Source organism: Ochotona curzoniae, unplaced genomic scaffold, assembly GCF_017591425.1.
Source record: "Ochotona curzoniae isolate NIBS_2020 unplaced genomic scaffold, NIBS_Ocur_1.0 contig_2457, whole genome shotgun sequence".
NCBI classification, from domain to species: Eukaryota; Metazoa; Chordata; class Mammalia; order Lagomorpha; family Ochotonidae; genus Ochotona; species Ochotona curzoniae.
The window spans coordinates 208,959-228,042 of record NW_024465464.1 but is presented as its reverse complement, the minus strand read 5'-3'; the positions used below and the strand labels follow the sequence as shown (position 1 = coordinate 228,042).

Here is a 19,084-nt window from a genome sequence, read left to right as displayed (position 1 = left end):
CAGACAAAGGGGGAAGAAAAGAAGTCAGGTTAGACATTTGCCTATCTAGTAAGCTACAGGTCCAGATGTCAAACCCAGCTCTCTGAGGCCTACATTCTGAGTTTTTTTCACCCTTCCACACTCCAGGGCGGTCTCGTCAACCAACTCACATGGTCATGTAGATACACAGGACCCTGGCCATCCTCTGTCTGAAGGGATCACTGAAGACATTTGATGACATCTGTCCCCAGGACCAGAGGAGATGACAGCAGCTTCCAAGATCCACAGGATGGAAGAGTGAAAAAGCAGGAATCAGGGGCTGGTGCTATGGCACGGTGGGTCAAGCTGCTTGTGACAATGACATCCCACGTGGGTGCCACTTAGAGTCCCGGCTATTCTCCTTCTGATCCAGTTCCCCATTAACGGCTTGGGAAGGAAGGTCCAAGTGGTTGGACTCCTGCCATCCATGTGGGAGACCCGGATGAAGCTCCTGGCTCCAGGCTCAGGCCTGGCTGTTCTGATCATTTGGGGAGTAGAACAGCAAATGCAATCAGTCTCTGTCTGCCTCTCTTTCCTCCATCACTCCAGCTCTCTTTTCCTCCATCACTCCTTCCCTCTCTCTTCCTCTGTAATTCTGACTTTGAAATAAACACATCTTTAGAAAAGAAGAAGTACGGGGCCCGGCGCGGTGGTGCAATGGTTAAGGTCCTCGCCTTGCACGCCCAGGATCCCATATGGGCGCCGGTTCTAATCCCGGCAGCCCCGCTTCCCTTCCAGCTCCCTGCCTGTGGCCCGGGAAAGCAGTGGAGGACGGCCCAAAGCTTTGGGACCCTGCACCCACGTGGGAGACCCGGAAGAGGCTCCTGGCTTTGGATCGGCATAGCATCGGCCGTTGCGGCCGCCTGGGGAGTGAATCATCGGATGGAAGATCTTCCTCTCTGTCTCTCCTCTCTGTATATCCGCCTTTCCAATAAAAAAAAAAATTAATAAAAAAAAAAAGAAAAGAAGAAGTACGGATTAGCAGTCTGAGGGCAACCATCCTGCCATGCAGTCTGCTATCTGGGCCCAGTACGATGGTTCAAAGGTTATATCCTTGCCTTACAAGCACCAGGGTCCTTTGTGCACCAGTTCACATCCCGGCTGCTCCACTTCTCATCCAGTTCCCTGTTTGTGGCCTTGGAAAGCAGTAGAGGGCAGCCTAAAACCTTCAGACCCTGCACTTGTGTCAGAGACCTGGAATAAGCTCCTGGTTCCTGGTTCCTGGTTCCTAGCTTTGGATCAACTCAGCTTTAGCTGTTGCAGCCAATTGGAGAGTGAACCAGCAACTGAAAGAGGCCTCAGGACTCTGTACCCACATGGAAGAACCAGAGGAGGCTCCTGGTTCCTGGCTTTGGATTGGCTCAGCTCCAGCTGTTGCAGAGCCACTTGGGAAGCAGCCAGCAGATGGAAGACCCCTCTCTGTCTCTCCTTCCCTCTGTAAATCTGCCTTTCCAAAAACTTAAATAAATCTTGAGAGAAAAAGAAGAATCTGCTGTCTGATACCAGCCTCATCACTCTAAAACAGAAACTGTATCTTGTCTTGCCCCCATTGAAAACCACGCATGCGTATTTCCCACAAACCATATCATGATTTCAAGGACTCCAACTTCAGTCCCCTTTTCCTGAGACATGCTGCCCTTCACCTTGGCTGGACCACCCCAGCACCCGTTTTCCACAATCCTAGACTTGGGCCTTGGTTCATACTGGTTTGAATGCTCTCCTAGCCACGTTTCAAAAACCAGAGACAGACACGCCCCTCACAAAGGCCTTGTTCTCCTCCAGCCCTTCCCGGGCTGCGCTGCACTTCCGCACTACTCAGTACTGACTGACTGTCACACAGTGTCAACTGCACTGTGTAAATTCCTCAGGGAAAGATCACGTGCCATCCACAGGGGGTGCAGGTAACACAAGGCCTGAGAGAACAGGCTTGGGAGTCGGACTAAGACGGAACCCCGACTCCCCCCACACTCAGTTCCTAGCTAACCCCTCATAAATGGGGATTAAAAGCAGTGCCGAATTCACAGGGTTATCTCTGAGACACAAAGCAGAGAAGGCATTTCTAAAGTGCCGCCCACTTAAGGAATAATTCTTCCAGTTACGTGTCTTCCCGCAGCCCAGCCTAATGCCGAGTGTGCGCGTGGCACTCGGTAAGCAAGTGCAATTAATTAATGGGGAATTGCTAGAGGTGTGGCATTATTGGCGAAAACTACACAAAGAAAAGCAAAGAGTCCAAGAAAGTAATGTAACAGAGTAGAATAAAGAAAGTAAGTTCTAAGGACTAAATGTTAATTTGTACATACGTCCTGGGCACGCCAGGGGGCACAGAGGGTAGCTAAGGTTCCACACTCAAGGGCTCACCGTCTAGCCCAGAGGCCAAGGGCACATGTGAGTGAAAGAGCAGCGTGCCAACAGACCCCACGTGATGGTACAGTCACAGCTACTGATCTATCTTGCCAGGACTCTCCTCCTTACCACTAACAATTTTTTAAACTTTATGTAGTGCAGTCTATTTTTATTATCTATTGACTGAAAATAACTGCCTGTAAAGATACTTACAAATTCAAACTCTCCATGAATTTGTATTTTGTTCATTACAACAGCATCTACACACATTTCTCCCATACCCATGAAAAAAAGAACAAAAAAAGGAAACTAGAATGCATGTATTTCAGAAATCAGTGACACAAACTCTTGGTGTCCAATGAGGTCTTCTCTATGAATTTGCACGTGTGGCCACAGGGCAGTACCCAAGTCTGGTTACACCTGTGCACACCCACACGCGCTGCCAACAACTGGCTCACTGGCAAGGACTCCCAGTGAGAACAGGTCAGGAAAGTAGAGGCTACAGGACATGCTTCTAACAGATTCCAGGCAGTAAATGTTGGCCTAATTGCATATTATAATGTTTAAAAATTGCTTGTAAAAGCAAGCGACTATAGCCAAGAAAGTTTCAAAGATCTGCACAGATCCCGCAGGGCTGAAAACCAAGTACAGCAGAGAGAAGAGAAAAGGAACGGGATGGAAAGTGTGAGCAAACGAGAAATACAGCAGCAAACTGAGTGTGGAGGCCTTTGAGGAAGCACGCCAGGCAAGCAAGAACAGGCAGGTGACTTTGGCCGAGGTTGAGATCCACACCGCTGAGGGGCCCCAGTCCTCAAAGGCTTGAGTCCCCTGGACGCCAGCAGCTGGTCTGCAAGAAGTCACGGCTCCAGAGCTGCAGGGATGTGGCCTGCACCACCACTAGACCCTGTGACAAGGCAGACTCTCTCAGGCTACACTCCCTTACAGTAAAATGGGAGGCAGACCTGGGATACCATCACTAAGACAGGTGCCAGTAGACAGCCATTCTGAAAGGCTTAGGATAATGTCCAATGTCCAAAAACGAGCAGATATTCCACATGCTGTATGGAAGGACGTGAAATGGGAAAATGAAATTGAAAATAAGTCATTTCGATTAAAAAAAAATGAAAATCTTAAATCTCATCTTAAATGTTCATGGAATTCAAAAGTTCAAGGAAAATGTTTTTTGGAAAAAGACCATGCACACATTAAAAAAAATGTACACCAAAATAAACTTGCCTTCTAGTTCTAGTTTCTTAAATGTGTGTGTGTGTGTGTGTGTGTGTGTGTGTGTGTGTGTTTGGCCAATTTAAACAGAGTGCAAGAGCTACAGACAATCTTCCACCTGCTGGTTCACTCCCCAAATGGCCGTATTAGCCAGAGTTAGCCCAGTTCAAACCCAAGAGGTAGGCTCCTGGGTCTTTCATATTGGTGCAGGGGCCCAAAAGGGTCCTCTGCTGCTTTCTCAGGCTTGTAAGCAGGGAGCTGGAATAGCAAGTGGAGCAGCTGAGAGTCAAACCAGCACCCATGGAAAGTGCCAGCACTGCACGTGGCAGCTTTACTCACTATACCAAAGTGTTGATTTCTAATTTTATTTTCTACAGGATCCTTGCATTTCTACCGCAACTACTAATAATCTACAAAGTAGGAAAAATTCATTGCATGCTTTAGTTCAACACTCTTCAAATGGATATGACCACAAAACAGTTTTAAATTAATATATACAGGGACCCATGCAATAGCCTGGTGGCTAAATCTTTGCATGTGCCGGGGATCCCATATGGGCACCAGCTCCTGCCCCAGCGGCCCAGCTTCCCATCCAGCTCCCTGCCTGTGGCCTGGGAAAGCAGTCAAAGATGCACTCACCTGGAAGATCCAGAAGAATCTCCAGGTTCAGATTAGCTTAGCTCCGGGCACTGTGGTTGCTTGGGAAGTGAACAGCAGACGGAAGATCTCTCTCTCTCTCTCTCTCTCTCTCTCCTTTTCCCTGTACATCTGCTTTTCCAATAAAAATAAATCTTTAAAATATATGAAAAGAATACTAAGGAAGCTCAAGAAATACCAGGTATGTGGAGATCTGCATGGGGCCACAAACATTTTCAAATGTCCAATGATCAAAAATTAGAATAAATTTCTGTTTACAAATTCAAAATGTATCTTGGATAAATAAGTCACTGCAGAAAATGTTCAGCTTTAGAATCAGGAAAAATCTAATGATAATATTTTATCAGGAACTTACTTGCTAACAACCCACAAGGTCAAGAGACAACCTACATCAAGGAAGAAAATATTTGGAAGCTCTGACCAGGTGTTGATATACAGAACAGAAGGAACTTTAAAAACCAAATGGCAAAACAAACAAAAAAACTCCCAATAATCCAACAAAAACTGGCAGCAGACTCTAGTCAGACCTCTCCCGCAGGAAGACATACAAATGGCCAACAGGCACATTACAACGAACCCTTCGGTATCATTAATCATCAAGGAAATAGCAATGAAAACCACCATGAGATAACATCTCATTCTGGTGAGACTGGGTAGTACCCACTGGGTACCCACTCACTGGGTAGTACCAGAGACAAATGGCAAGTGTTGGTGAGGAAGTGGAGAAAGGGGAATCCTTACCGAAAAAATTGGTGATGGGAGGAAATTGCTTGTACCTTGTTGGTAGAACGGAAATTAATACAGCCATCGTGGAAAACAGTATAGAGGCTCATCGAAAAGCTAAAAGTAGGATTAGCATTCATCCTGGGCAGGACAATGAGCTCCACCCATCAAAGAAACATCTGTACTCCTGTTCATTGCAGGCAGGCAGTACTACTCACCATAGCAAAGAGATGGAAACCATCCAAGTATCTATGCACTGATGAGCAGATCAAGCAGATCCGAAGGAGTGGCAGTCATAAAAAGGATGGAAGTGCCATCTGCAACAACAAGCATGGGACTGGAGGTCATCTACCACGTGAAGTAAAAGAAGCTGCTACACACGGAAAGATAAGCATCACCAGATTTCACTCATACATGGAATCTATTTAAAAAAAAAGTGACCTCATTAAAATTAAAATAAGTACAACTATGTGGGAAAGACACTGCGGCATAGCGAGTTACACTGGTGCTTACGACTCTAGGCTCTCATATCGGAGCAGGAGCCCAGGGACCTGGCTTCAGCCTGGGCCAGCCACTGGTGCTGCAGGCATCTGGGAACACCCCCTCTCCCCATCTCTAAATCTGCCTTTCAAATGCATAAATCACTTTGAAAATAATGTGTGTGTGTGTGTATGAGAGAGAGAGAGAATGGTAGTTACCACAGGCTGAGAAGGGAAGGTTGGGAACAAGCTGTATAACTAGTCCTAGGTTCCCTCTGGACAGCAGTAACACATTCTGGGGTCACATTAGGGTGACTACAGATAATGTTAATATACTGTGCTAACATACAGTATGTTGAGAAAACTGCTAAAAACTAGAACGTAAGATCTTGCGTGTTTTCACTAAAATAAATGTTACATGCTTAAAAGGAGAAATAGATTTGCTCTGGTTAGATATCATATAATGTAGAGAGCCCCATAAATGTGTACAACTTTTAAAAAATGATTTTTAAGTTATAAAAAATAAATTCCACAGCCTGAGAAGACAACTGGACTTCCCACCACCTCCAATTTAAGGATCCTGACAGAATCTGTCGTGTGCTAGACACGTGACAGGAATGGGCCTGCATGCAGTGATGGACCTGGGCAGGAAAAAGCAGTGAGGGGAAAATGATCAAATTTTGCTTCTGAGTTTGCATTTCTGAACTGTATATTCATATCAGTGTTAAAATACGATGCTTTTTAAGAAGCAAAACCAAAAACCTAAGAGGCCAATGATGACCCGCCACTCTAATGAGATAGCCACAATTCTGACTTAGCCAGAGGAACCTGGTGTGGGCCCCACGATTAGCTGCCGTGCCAATGGCAGCCAGATCTGAAGCCTGAGGGAACACCCTCAGCTGGCACTCAACAACACGGGCAGGGGCTGGCAAAGGAGGAACCTGCAGGTCCTGCTGCCTGCCTGACTGAGGACAGCAGTGCAAAGGCAACCAGATGCCTGCGGGAGGGCAAGCAGGCCAGAGGGTGAGCGGCCTGGGGAAAGCAAGTGCTCGAGACAGCGTGCCCACCCAGAGACTGCCCACCAAGGTGAATGCCCACATGGGCAACTGCCCACCCATGGACTGCCTACCCAGGAACTGCCCATCCAGGAACTGCCTACCCAAGAACTGCCCATCCATGGACTGCCCACCCAGAGGACTACCTACCCAGGAACTGCCCATCCAGAGGACTGCCCACCCAGAGGACTGCCCACCCAGGAACCGCCCATCCAGGGACTGCCCACCCAGAGGACTGCCCACCCAGAGGACTACCCATCCAGGAACTACCCACCCAGGAACTGCCTACCCAGGGACTGCCTACCCAGGAACTGCCCATCCAGGGACTGCCCACCCAGGGGACTGTGCACGAGGGCAACTGCCCACCTCAGTGACTAATGACTAAAGACAGTCATTAGGAAGTCTGTTTCTCTGGCACCTCCAAGGTGCCAGTGTGCCAGGGAGGAAAGCACTCCAGCTACCCTTGTGACTGTGAGCCCTGGAAAGCCCAGGGCAGCGGAGCAGCCTAGGGAAAGTCTGATTAATAATTACATGCTGACCTCACACAGCACCCCCTACTTCCCTGCCCAGCTCGCACGGCTTCCACGCACATTACTTCACTGGGTCCAACAGCTCTTCAAACACGGACAGCAACCCTCTGCATGACGCAAGTCCTCTCCGAGCACTCGGGAGAAGCCCACTCCTCAGGGCCGTAGGCAACCCGCTGAGTCGGCAGAGATGAGACGAGACAGTCTCTCCCAGCTCTCCGGCCAGTGATGGAGAGAGACTGCTTCTCAGCATGGAGTCTGGGAGCTTAGGAACAAGGAAATATCCCAAAGATCCCAAAATAAGTATCCAGAATTCCACAGAGCAGACTAATAATCCTGCTCCACTCTCCTCGGAGATTCAGAGTCCAAGATGCCTTAAGTCATTTCAAGGACAGCCAAAAAAGGAATGGAGAGCTGAGGGAAGGAAAAAGAAAGGAGAGAGAGAAAAAAAAAAAAAAAAGCACAGTGCTGCCTCGGGCTGCAGAAGTTTCAGCAGAACTCAAAGGGTACTGCCAGCCTTGCCACGAAACTTGCTTCCTGCACATCAACCACTGGGGCAAGACCTGCAGGGTGGACCACCAGCCAGGCCGCGCTTCCTGCTTGTCCCTGGATCCTGTGTTTCTCTAGAAGAGTTACTCATTTAGCTTTGGCTCTGGGCCTGCCAGTTTCAGGCAACGAGTCTAAAGGCACAGAACGTGAGCAAGACTTCTGCGCTGTCTGTGGTCCCAAACGGGTGGACCCAGCTACAAACGGGAAGACGGTGATGCTTAGGTAGAGAAGGGCGTTTGTGAATGTGTTCAGTGGAGAGGTTTTTCAGAAAAACAACAGAAGAACACAGGAGAAAACTCTCGGGCAGGTATTGGCACCACAGTCACTGTGTGAGAGGCCCACATCCAGCTCCAGCCCCTTTACTGAGGATCATGGTTCCTGCTCTTGGGTGCCCGGGAGACCCAAGCACCGTTGCCACTCACAGGGCGCCTCTGCTCTGACTCCCTGGTTCCCCGCTGTGGCCCCTTCTCTCCAACCCCCAGCTGTCATGGGTATGAGGGGATAGGGTCTCTCTTAACACAAAAGAAGAAAAGATAAAAGGGGGGGGGGGAAACTTGCAATCTTATTTGTAGAAAAAGAGACATCAAGCTACCTCAATCGAGAGAGTAACAAAGCACTTGAGACAACAAGAACATTTATACACTCCGAGGCAATATCTGATCAAATGCAAATGAATGCTAGCGTCCAGTTCATTGGAAGAGGAGACAAAGAGCGCTTCCCAGGGAGCATGCAACTTTCATGTGGAGACAAGTCGGAGAATTCTGCTGAACCGCCTGGGCTGATGCTCCCGCCACACCGGAGACTGAACGGTGAGCTCAGAAGCAGGCACTGCAGAACAGCGGGCTCACCTATAGAACACCCAGTGCTGTGTTCTAGAAGCAGCTCCTGGGCGCTCCTCCCACACGCCGGGGCTGGCACATGCGCTGCAGGAGCAGAAGGCAGGCAAGTGCTCAAGAGGAGAAGGAGGGGGAGTGAGCTAACAGGCTCATTCACTGGGACAAAACGCTACATTCCAAGGAGCAAGAAGAGGGAGGAGGGAGAAAAGTGGGCAAGGGGGAAAATCCAAGTTTGTTGCACAATTATGCAACTGAAATTCCACGGCTGAGCCAGGAAACTCAAAGGTCACAGTTCCCACAGCGACTGTAACTTGACCCGGTGTATGTAGTCTTTGGCACTGCCACAGCCAAAGCAACATACCCTACCCAGAACTTGGCAGCCCGCACTACCACCACATACATACCTGCCGCTCAGCCACCCTGCACCCCTGCCTTGCACAGGCTTGGCCTTCTGCACGCAAACTGTGCTCGGAGCCCACCTGGCTGCCCACTTCAGGCTGGGGTCTGTTTGTTTGTTTAAGATGTATTTATTTGTTTTGAAGGCCAGAGCTACCCAGAGAGAGGGAGAGACAGAGATCATTGCACTGGTTCACTCCCTGGATGGTGACAGCAGTCAGTGCCGAGCCAGGTCAAAGCCACGAAAGAGCCAGGAGTTTCATCCAGGCTTCCCGTGTGAGTGGCAGGGTCCCAAAACACTAGTTTCACCTACTGCTGCTTTGCCCAGGCCATTAGCAGGGAGCTGGGTCAGAAATGGAGCAGCTGGGGGAGGGACCAGCACCCAGATGGGAGGCTGGCATTGCAGGTGGCAGCTCAGTCTGACAACACTCGGCTCCAGGTCGGATTCTTGCTGGCAAAGCATCACTTTGGCTGCAAGCGTAACTCATTTACAGGCCTTTCGTGGTACTTCTGTGAGTGACGGGGTGACGATGAGAGCAGGGAGGGGAGTGTGTCTGTGTGGGCAGAGGGGCTGCTGCCTCCTGTTCTCCCACATTTTGTAACTGGCCAAGCCTCATACAGTAAAACAAGATGGGGCAAGGAGGAGACACACAGGAGGAGAAGCACAGAACACCAACGAGAAAGATGAACATCCGACACCGTCCTTGCATACGCTGTGGGGAGACACCTCAGTGGCAGCATGAGGGACTTGTCAAAGTTTACGGAGGGCACCCACTGTAAAACTGGAGGGGAGATCAGAGGGGAGCGGGAGGGAAGACCCCACTGCCTATTAAACTGTGTCATAAAACAAAGTAAGAAAAAAAGGTGAACACATAACCAGCAAATAGGGGGAAATGTATCGTACATCACATATCTACTAAGGAACTTGTTTCTAGAGCATATGTAACTAAACACACTGGGTCAACCAGATCCCACACCCATCTTTTAGGGGCAAAAAAAATTTTTTTTAACGTATTTACTTGAGGGGCCAGCACAGTGGTATAGCAGGCTGTCTGCATGCTCTGCACCATCCCACAGAGGCGCCAGTTCACGTCGTGGCTCCCAACCCGACTCCCTGCTTATGGCCTGGGAAAGCAGCGGAGGATGGCACAGGTCCTACAGCCATGCAGGAAACCCAGAGACGCTCCTGGCTTCAGATCAGATCGGCTTAGCTCCAGGCACCTGGGGAGTCAACAGGCAGATGGACGATCCCTCTGTCTCTCCTCTCTGTGTAACTCTACCAAATAAAAATTTAAAAATGAGTCTGTTCTTTAACGTATTTATTTGAAAGACAAAGTGACAAAGAGGGAGAGACTCCATCCTGCTCACCTGTGAAGCGCATGGGTCCAGGCACGTGGGCCGTCATGCATTGCTTTCCCGGGTGCATTAGCAGGGAGCTGAATTGGAAATGGAGCAGCCAGGACTGGAATCGACATTCTGACGTGGGATTTCAGTGTCCCGAGCGGCACTTTAACCCACTGCACTACAATGCCAGGCCCCCTGTGCCCATCTTTGAGGCACGAAGAGGAACAAGTGATGGTGGAGGAAGGGCAGGGAGTAAAGGGGATGACAGGAGGTTATTCCTCCACCCTCCCTCCCCAGCCTGGGCGGTGGTGGGCATGTGGGTGTGCGTGACTGTGATGCAGGGGCCAGGAGCAGAAGCCTGCTTCAGAAACGGGTGATCACTGGCCTTCTCAGGAGGAGCACCCGACATGCCCCTTCCATCTCAACACAAGACTGAAACGAATCCAGGGGAAGACCGACACCCTGGAAATCTCACCTCTTTCTGCGCTAAGGTTTCTGTCAGTGGTTGAAACTGCAGACTCAAGGCAAAAACATGCTCTCTTTTCAGTTTGGTTCCAGAGGTGCACAGAGAGAGGCACCGCAGCGAGGCAGCGAAGAAGTCCAGCCCCCATGAGATGCACACAGCCAGCTCTACCTGAGCAGCCGTGGGACCCCGAACAGCTGTGTGACCCCTAACAGCCTCCAACCCCGAGCAGCTGTGTGACCCCTAACAGCCTCCAACCCCGAGCAGCTGTGTGACCCCTAACAGCCTCCAACCCCAAGCACCTCCAACCCCAAGCAGCCTCCAACCCCATGCAGCCTCCAACCCCCCAGCAGCCTCCGACCCCGAGCAACCATGTGACCCCAAGCACAGCCTTCAACCACGCTGATACAGCTGTTGTAAGACTTAAGACAAGGCACATACAAACCTTTGCTGCAGGACCTAACGCTGAGAAGGTGCTTGGTAAACAGGAAGTATTAGCACTACTTCATGTTTTATCAAAGATACTGCTGTGCAGTCTGATCACCCACTTCATTTTAAGAACTCTGCCTGCTTTAACGGTTCTTTTGCAACACTAAAAGCAGCACCTAGACTTTTAAATTTAAGCGTTATTTACTTGAAAGACAATAACAAAGAAAGCAGGAGAGCTAGGGAGTTCTTCCATTCACTGCTTTGCTCCCTCAACAGCCAGGCCTGAGCCAGGCACTCCACCCTGACGTCCCACAGCAGTGGCAGGGACCCATGTACTCAAGCCAACCTCTGTCGCTTTCCCGGGAATATTAGCAGGAAGCTGGGTTGGAAGTGGAGAGCAAGGGTTGGAACTAGCACTTAGAAATGGGATGCTGGTGCCACAGGTGGTACTTAGCCCACTTCATCACAACACCAGTCCCGAGCACATCACATCAGTATGTGCTTTAATGTGTGATGAGCACCGCTTCAGGTACTGTTCTTTGAACCTGTATCTACAAGATTTCACTTATCTTCATCATAACTCACAATATAAGCATTATTTACACGCACCTTATAAAGGAAGAAACAGAAATTCAACAATGTATTCAAAGTCACACAGTTAACTAAGTGGTAGAGGGTGGAATTGAACACAGGCAGTCCTCACACTTAACCACATCCAAAGTATGAAAATACATTCTCAGCAGACACAAAGTAGACAAAGGAGCTAAAGGGATATACATCCTAAACACGTTCTGAGGGTGACTTCCCTGAGAGAACTGCCCATCCCATGTTGCCCCTGTGATTCCAACGGCATGCAGGAAACACCACAGAGGAGAAAGGCCAGTTACTCAAGGTGCCACAGTCAGCCACAGCCATCTACCTGATCAAATGCAGCCTGCCTCCGATGTTGGAGTGCCCAAGTGCAATACCAACCCTTTGGATCCTGATTTTAGCTCCCTGTGAATGTGTTTGGAAAAGTCGCAGAACACGGCCAGAGTGCTGGGCCTCTGTCACCGACTTGGAGGCCCTGAATGGACTTCTAGTCACCTGGCTCAGGTCTGGCTCAGCCCTGGCCATCCCGAGGAGTTGAGGAGTAATCAGTAGATGAGGATCTCTCTCTTTCTCTGTCTCAGCCTCAAAGGAGGAGGAGAGGTGCTATGCTGCTCAAAGGAGCAAGCAGGAAAGAACCAGCAGAACCTTGCGACACAAGTGAGGGATTTATTTTTAACATTGCCTGAGCAATTTAGGTCATAAAGATTAGGGCAGGAGATAGCTCAAGTTTTTATTCTAACAACTTGTCTACATAATCCAGATGCAGTTCTTATTAAATTTCATGTTTTCCATTAGCATAAATAGAGAAGAAAATTTCATTAGATGGCCCAGAGAGTTAAGATGACAATGCTTGAACATTGCTCCATTTTCCTGCCTGCTTAAATACAACTTGGATACACTTGTGTCCAACCTTCAGCTACTCCCTGAAGACCGCCTCCTGAGTCAATGTGTTCAGCAGTCATCTGCTTACAGTTTTATCTCAGCACAGGGAATAAAATGTTACAAAGAGCCTTTGCAACTTAGTATCTGCTTTCATAGGATTGAAGTTTCTAAAAGCTAAAACAGAGCCAATAAACATAAGAAGCTCTGAGTATTCAAGATGGTAAGACTCTTACAGATGAGTCAGCTCTAGAAACTTGTTAAATGCAACAGAAACATCTGAGAGTATAACAATCTGACTTGAAAATTTGGGTGTACTAAACAATGAAGGGAGGATTTTATTTTGCCCCAATTAAAAATATGTCTGCTTCAAAGCAGAAAAAGACAACCCACAAAAAAGGAGAAAATCTTACATTTGATATACACATGACACACCAAATTTTAGATCCCGTAGTCTATTGTACCTAGATCATATAAGAGAACTTAGAACTCAATAAAAAGATGACCCAATCTTTAAATGATCAAAGGATTTTAACAGATACTTCCCCAAAGAAGATACACAAAAGATCATTGAACACACAAAAACGTAGGGAAATACAAGCTAAATCCACAATGACCTGTCACTTCAAACTCACTAGCAGGGTTATGATGAAGATGGACAATAACAAGTGATGCTGAGGATATGGGAAACTGGAGCACGCCGGCACTGCTACTGGCAATGTGAAGCAACCCAACTACTTTGGAAAAGTTTGTTAAGCAGAGTTCCCAGAGGGCCCAACGAATTATATCCCTTAGGTATATCCCCAAGCTTATGTCCACATAAAAACTTGCAAGTGGAAGTTCACTTATTATTATTACTACTTCAAAGTAGCCAAAAAGTGATAACAATCAAATCCTTATCAACTGCTGAGTAGACAAAGAAAATGTGACAAATCCATACAATGGAATGCTATTCAGCCACAAAAGGAAATGAAGCACTGAGCCGTACTTCAACATGAATGGACCTTGTAGATATTAGGCCAAGAGATAAAGAAGCCAATCAGAAAATGACATGTACTGTGCCATTCCAGAATGGCACACTCAATGTCCAGAACAGCACAGCTGGAGACAGAAAGTGGATGAGCAGCTGCTTCAGGCTAGGGTAGAAAGACGCTTTGAGAGGTGATAATAAAAAATGTCTAAAATTGATTCTGATTGCACAATCATGACTTTGAAGATATAAAAATCACTGAGTTATCCCACTTAAATGAAGAAACTGTATGATATGTCAATTGTGTAATAAACCTACTTTTAAAACCTGAAGGCAGTAAGCATGTCTTACGTGACAACATATTCTCCTGTGTTAATACAGGGCCAGGTATACAGCAGGTACTCAATAGGTGTTGGTGAAACAGAGTAGAGGTATTGATCTTCTCAGTAACGGTTGTGTTAGAGGAATTCTCCACTGTAATCAGTGACTCCCGCAGGATGCCCCCACCTCGAGGAAACAGGGGTCCCACTTCAGTGCCTTCTCCCAGCCCGGCACATTCCCCACTTCCACCTTCTCCCTCCAGCCCCCCGACACTACACTGATCTCTGTCCAAAGTTGTTTCTTAGCTCAGCTGCTAGGAAACTCAGGTGGCTGGTACAAAAAGCAGCAGTAATATCTAAAAGCACTTAAGTAAGCTGAACTCTAGAGGCATAGGAGAGCATTAACTTGGTCCTCCAGGAGTCTGGATAGAGTAAAATTACCTTTGTGAGGTGATCACACATTTCAGGACAGTCAATGATGGGAATACACTGAAAACATGTCAGGGCCTTCTGTCAATCATGGGATCCTCTTCCGGGACTTCAAAGTAAATGACTGCACACTACTCTGCTGCCTTGTTTATCCTCCTTCCCCAGGCCGCCATCAGAATCCACGGTGTGCCCCATGGCGCAGGCGCAGCTTTGCCATCTATTACACATCTCATCCCCCGATAGGTAGCCCATGCCTGGAGAGCACAGATGGTGCTTGTGGCTGATGGCTCACGGGGAGCTAAGTCCTGTAGACAGTAAGCAGACAAGTCATACTTGCCGAACCAAAGCATCTCCTTCACACACACACACACACACACACACACACACCTCTTTGGGAAGTCTTTTAGTGTCTGTCTGTAGCTGCTGAGTGGCCCACATACCAGAGGGCGGACTCCTTTCCCAGGACCCACAGGCCCCAGGCACTCTCACCCACACCCACACCCACTTTCTTTTCCAGAATTCTCACCTCTTGCCCCTTATCACCATGCCGCAGTCCCATGAGTTGCCATCTATCTCGCCAGCCTGCACGCCTCACCCAGATGTGGGTTCCCTTGTCAGTCACCTTCCTTCTGGATTCAGCTCTCACCTCTCTGATTTGTCCCTCCAGCCCACTGTGCAGACCCTATCGCATATTCTCCCTGGCCCCACGCGAGTGCTCCATCAGTGCCCTTCACAGCAGATACGTTTCTGTGCTCCTCTCTCTATTTCCCTTCCCTACAGATACTGCGACCACCTTGAAGGCCCCACGATGATGCCATATGACAGACTTAACAACTGGTCTCCAAAAACATTGTCAAGTTTACTGACGCAAAAACGGGGTAACACACACCAGTCACAAACTACAGTAACAAACACACACACCAGTAACATATACAATGATAATATGGAATACTTTTTATTATCAACCCCATAGCCAACTGATTCTCACTAGACATTTACATAGATTCTTTGTCTCTTTTTTTTTTCCTAATTCATACCAATGGTTAACTTAGGGATACAAGTGACAAATAAGCAAATGTAGGTTGATATTTTCATTGTTGTGAAGGAGGAAAATGAAATAACACAGAACATGACACAAGCAACTTCTTAACTGCTACACCAAAGCCCATCCCTGACAATAACAACTCATTTGCTAAATCGGACACTAGTTTCCAACTACTGGAAGATGACACATTAAAATCAGTATTATACTTGAATTTTCTTGAAATGCTGAGAGAAAGGAACTCCATATACCTGCTAGAGCAGAGCAGAACTGGGCTAAAGCCAAGGTTGGGGACCGGGAACTCCACCTGGTTTCTCCTATGGGCACGAAGCTGGAGCCAGCAGCCAGAGTCGGCAATCAAACCCAGACTCTCCAATGCAAGACGCAAGCTGCCCCTCCGACACCTTGACAAGGACAACAACAATAAACCAAGTCCTGATATGCACTGTCTGAAGGTTTGCATGGCACAAATACCCCATCCATGGCTCAAGTCAAGTCCCCCAGTGGACACTAGAATGCAAAACTCAGAGCAGATGAACCTCAGCACATTAATGTACGAGCAATAATTTCCCTAAAGTAAATGTAACAGCATAGGTAATGCTAAAATAATGTGATTAGTTATTCTTATCATCCTTGTCTTTAATATCACTTACTTAATCATGATATGGCCGTGTTTAACAATCAACTTGCAAAATTTCTTTGAAAATTTTGAACACAAAGATGTTCAACGCATATTTGTGCAAATAAAGTACAATCTTATACTTAATTTTCTGCTAAGGGTCTATTATGACAGAGGAAATAAGACTTTCCATATCTGGAAATTTTGGAAGATAGAACAGTAACATCTTCTACAGAACAAGTTATTGTCTTTAAAAGGGAAGATATCTTTTTAACACTTAGCAAACACTCAAATATTAAGACACTTTCCTCAGTAAGCTCTCCCTGAGGTATTTCTTCCACTAAGATAATGCAGAGAGCTGGAAGTGGATTCCAACTCCTTCAAGTCTGACGTGCTTTGGGAAGTCTTGGCTCCGGGTCTGGAGAAGGCAGAGCCTCCAGGTCCCAGAGATCACTGAGTGATAGCGAGACGGCCGAGAGCTCACCTGCGCCCCGGGTCTCCAGCTTTCAGCTCAGTCTGCACCCACTCTTCGTCTTTCGTTCCCCTTCAATCTTCCATCTCTCCCTCTTTCTCTGTGGATCCTCTCTTCCCCTAAGCTGGCTGGAGTCTCTGGCTTTCCACCATCCCCCTCTCTCTATTGACAACTGAGTTTCTTTTACTTTTTTTAAAGATTGATTTATTTATTTACTTTATTACAAAGTCAGATGTACAGAGAGGAGGAGAGACAGAGAGGAAGATCTTCCATCCGATGATTCACTCCCCAAGTGAGCGCAACGGCCGATGCTATGCCGATCTGAAGCCAGGAGCCAGGAACTTCTTCCCAGGCTCCCACGTGGGTGCAGGATCCCAAACCTTTGGGCCGTCCTCAGCTGCTTTCTTGGGCCACAAGCATGGAGCTGGATGGGAAGTGGAGCTGCCAGGATTAGAACCGGCGCCCATATGGGATCCTGGCGCGTTCAAGGCAAGGAATTTAGCCACTAGGCCACACCGCCAGGCCCACAACTGAGTTTAATACCATCATTGTTATTATCACTAAGGACTCCACATGAGGCTACCTATATCCTCACCTCGACCAGTCACTTCATGACAAACTTAAAGTACCTCATCCAGTTCCTGATGACTTCAGTATCCTACATTCACACTGTGTGGCTCACGGAACCATGACGACGAATATACCGGCCCAGAACAGTAGCCTAGTGGCAAAGGTCCTCACCTTGCCTATGTCACGATCCCATATGGATGCTGGTTCATATCCCAGCTGCCTGCTTGTGGCCTGGGAAAGCAGTCAAGGATGACCCAAAGCTTTGGGACCCTGTACCCACGTGGGGGACCCAAAGAGGCTCCTGGCTACGGATTGGCTCAGCTCCAGCCATTGCGGCCACTTGCGGAGTGAACCATCGGACAGAAGATTTTCCTCTCTGCTTCTCCTCCTCTCTGTATATCTTTCCAATAAAATAATTAAATCTTCATAAAACAAAAAAGTACCAAGATACCATTTCCACTGACTTAAGAACACACAGAGAGATCATACCCACAGGTCAGGATATCAGCCCAGATTTGGTGGGACTTGATATCATCTGTAGATTTCCACATGAGCAGAAGAGGGGAAGGAATTGTTTCATTGTCTCAAGCATAAATCTGAAGCTGGATTGGTTTGTTCAGTCTACAGAGGGTTGTCCAGCCCCAGAAGGCAGAAGCCTTCCACCTTCTTCCTCTCCCTCCCTCTAGCAGGAGTTCATACCCAAGGCTTCACCCCATGTTGCTGGACCCACACTCCTTTCCCCATTTCCGGTCACTACATGGTCCTCACCACCGTCCAGGGGAACCATACTGCCCACCACGGCCTCCCAGGCCTCTAGTCCGCCTTCTCAAAATACTTTCCACATAATGCCACTTCATTATGTAAGGCCTATATTAAGGCTCTCTGTCAAAATCAGACCATCCCTGCTCCAGGCAGTAAACACTGAAAGGTTTAGGGGTCAAGAGGCATGATGTCTTTAACTGGCTCACAAATGGTTCTAGAAAAAAAAAAAAAATCCAAAGACAAGAAAGAAGCAAATGGTGCAAAATGCAAACAAATGGGCTTCTAAGCAAAGAGCAAATAGGAGTTCCTTGTTTTATTCTTGCACTTCTCTGAAATGTAATAATAATAACAACAACAACAACAACAACAATAATAAAGTCCAAACCCTCATCTTGACCCTGAAATGTTTCAGTAACAGCTCCTTCCCAGTAAGCACTCCAGGCAGGCCGGTCTGCAGTGGCTACAGCTCCACATAACATCTTGTTTTGTCCCCTCTGTACACCTAGACTCAGGATTTCCCCTGCTCCTCCCTGCCAACCCACTTCCTTCACTGCCCCGAGAGCCAGCTCCTGACTCACTTCTCCCACAGATGCCAAGGAAGGAAAGGCACTCCTGCCCAGTGACCAGCTGCCACCAGGCAGGCTGCGGGGACAGTGCTATGCGCCCATCACCTCCTTTCATCCGGCTAACTGCATCACCTTCACTAAGAAGGCAGTATTAGCTCAAGACTCAGAGAGGTTACAACAGTGGTCCAACAGTGAACCCGGACCGACTCTGCCGAGCGCAGGGCAGGGCCCCTGCCTCACAGTTTGCTGATGTCTTTCCCGAACTTGGCCCACAGCCCATCCACTCAGTGCGCCCTCACTGTCTGCTTTGTTCCAGGCCCTGTTGGAAGTGCCAGGGATCTGTTACAAGACAGGACAGATAAAGAACTCTGACTTCATGAAGCTGCCATTTAGACAATAAAAGCTGTATCTATCAAATGCTTACTTGGGCCTCACTTTGTGCCAGGTGTTATAGTACACATTTTATAAATATTCATTCCTCACAAAAATTCCGTGGGTTTGGTATTATTCTTGCAACTAGGAAACGAAGGCCACAGGAGTTAAAACAGTGCCCGCACGCTCACGCAGGTAGTAAGGGGGACTGACTGAGGCCGAGATCAGGACAGCCAAGCCTAGCACGCTTCAGCAGTGAACGACACGGCAAGCTCTTGAAAGATGGCAGAGTAAAGCAGGGTTAAAGGCACCTGGGATGCCGCGAGCAAGGAACCTAACATCTCACGGGGAACGAGCCTGTACAAAGGCCTCGAGACAGGGGCATGCCTGCAGCGCACCTTCCGGTCGTGCCCTAGCTGTTCTTTTATTATTTTATCTTGACATCCAAA

The 19,084-nt window shown here is 48.0% G+C and overlaps 1 protein-coding gene across 1 annotated transcript in view; it reads right to left on the bottom strand.

The window, feature by feature from the left end:
* MICAL3 (microtubule associated monooxygenase, calponin and LIM domain containing 3) overlaps positions 1–14,598 on the bottom strand; it is a 169,077-nt gene extending 154,479 nt beyond the window's left edge. Inside the window, exons 1-2 of the mRNA XM_040974555.1 lie at positions 14,245–14,598; positions 5,184–5,282 (exon numbers count right to left, since the gene is read on the bottom strand). The gene's annotated coding sequence lies outside the window, so the exon portion shown is untranslated. The remainder of the gene's footprint in view (positions 1–5,183; positions 5,283–14,244) is intronic.
* Positions 14,599–19,084: the final 4,486 nt, after the last annotated feature.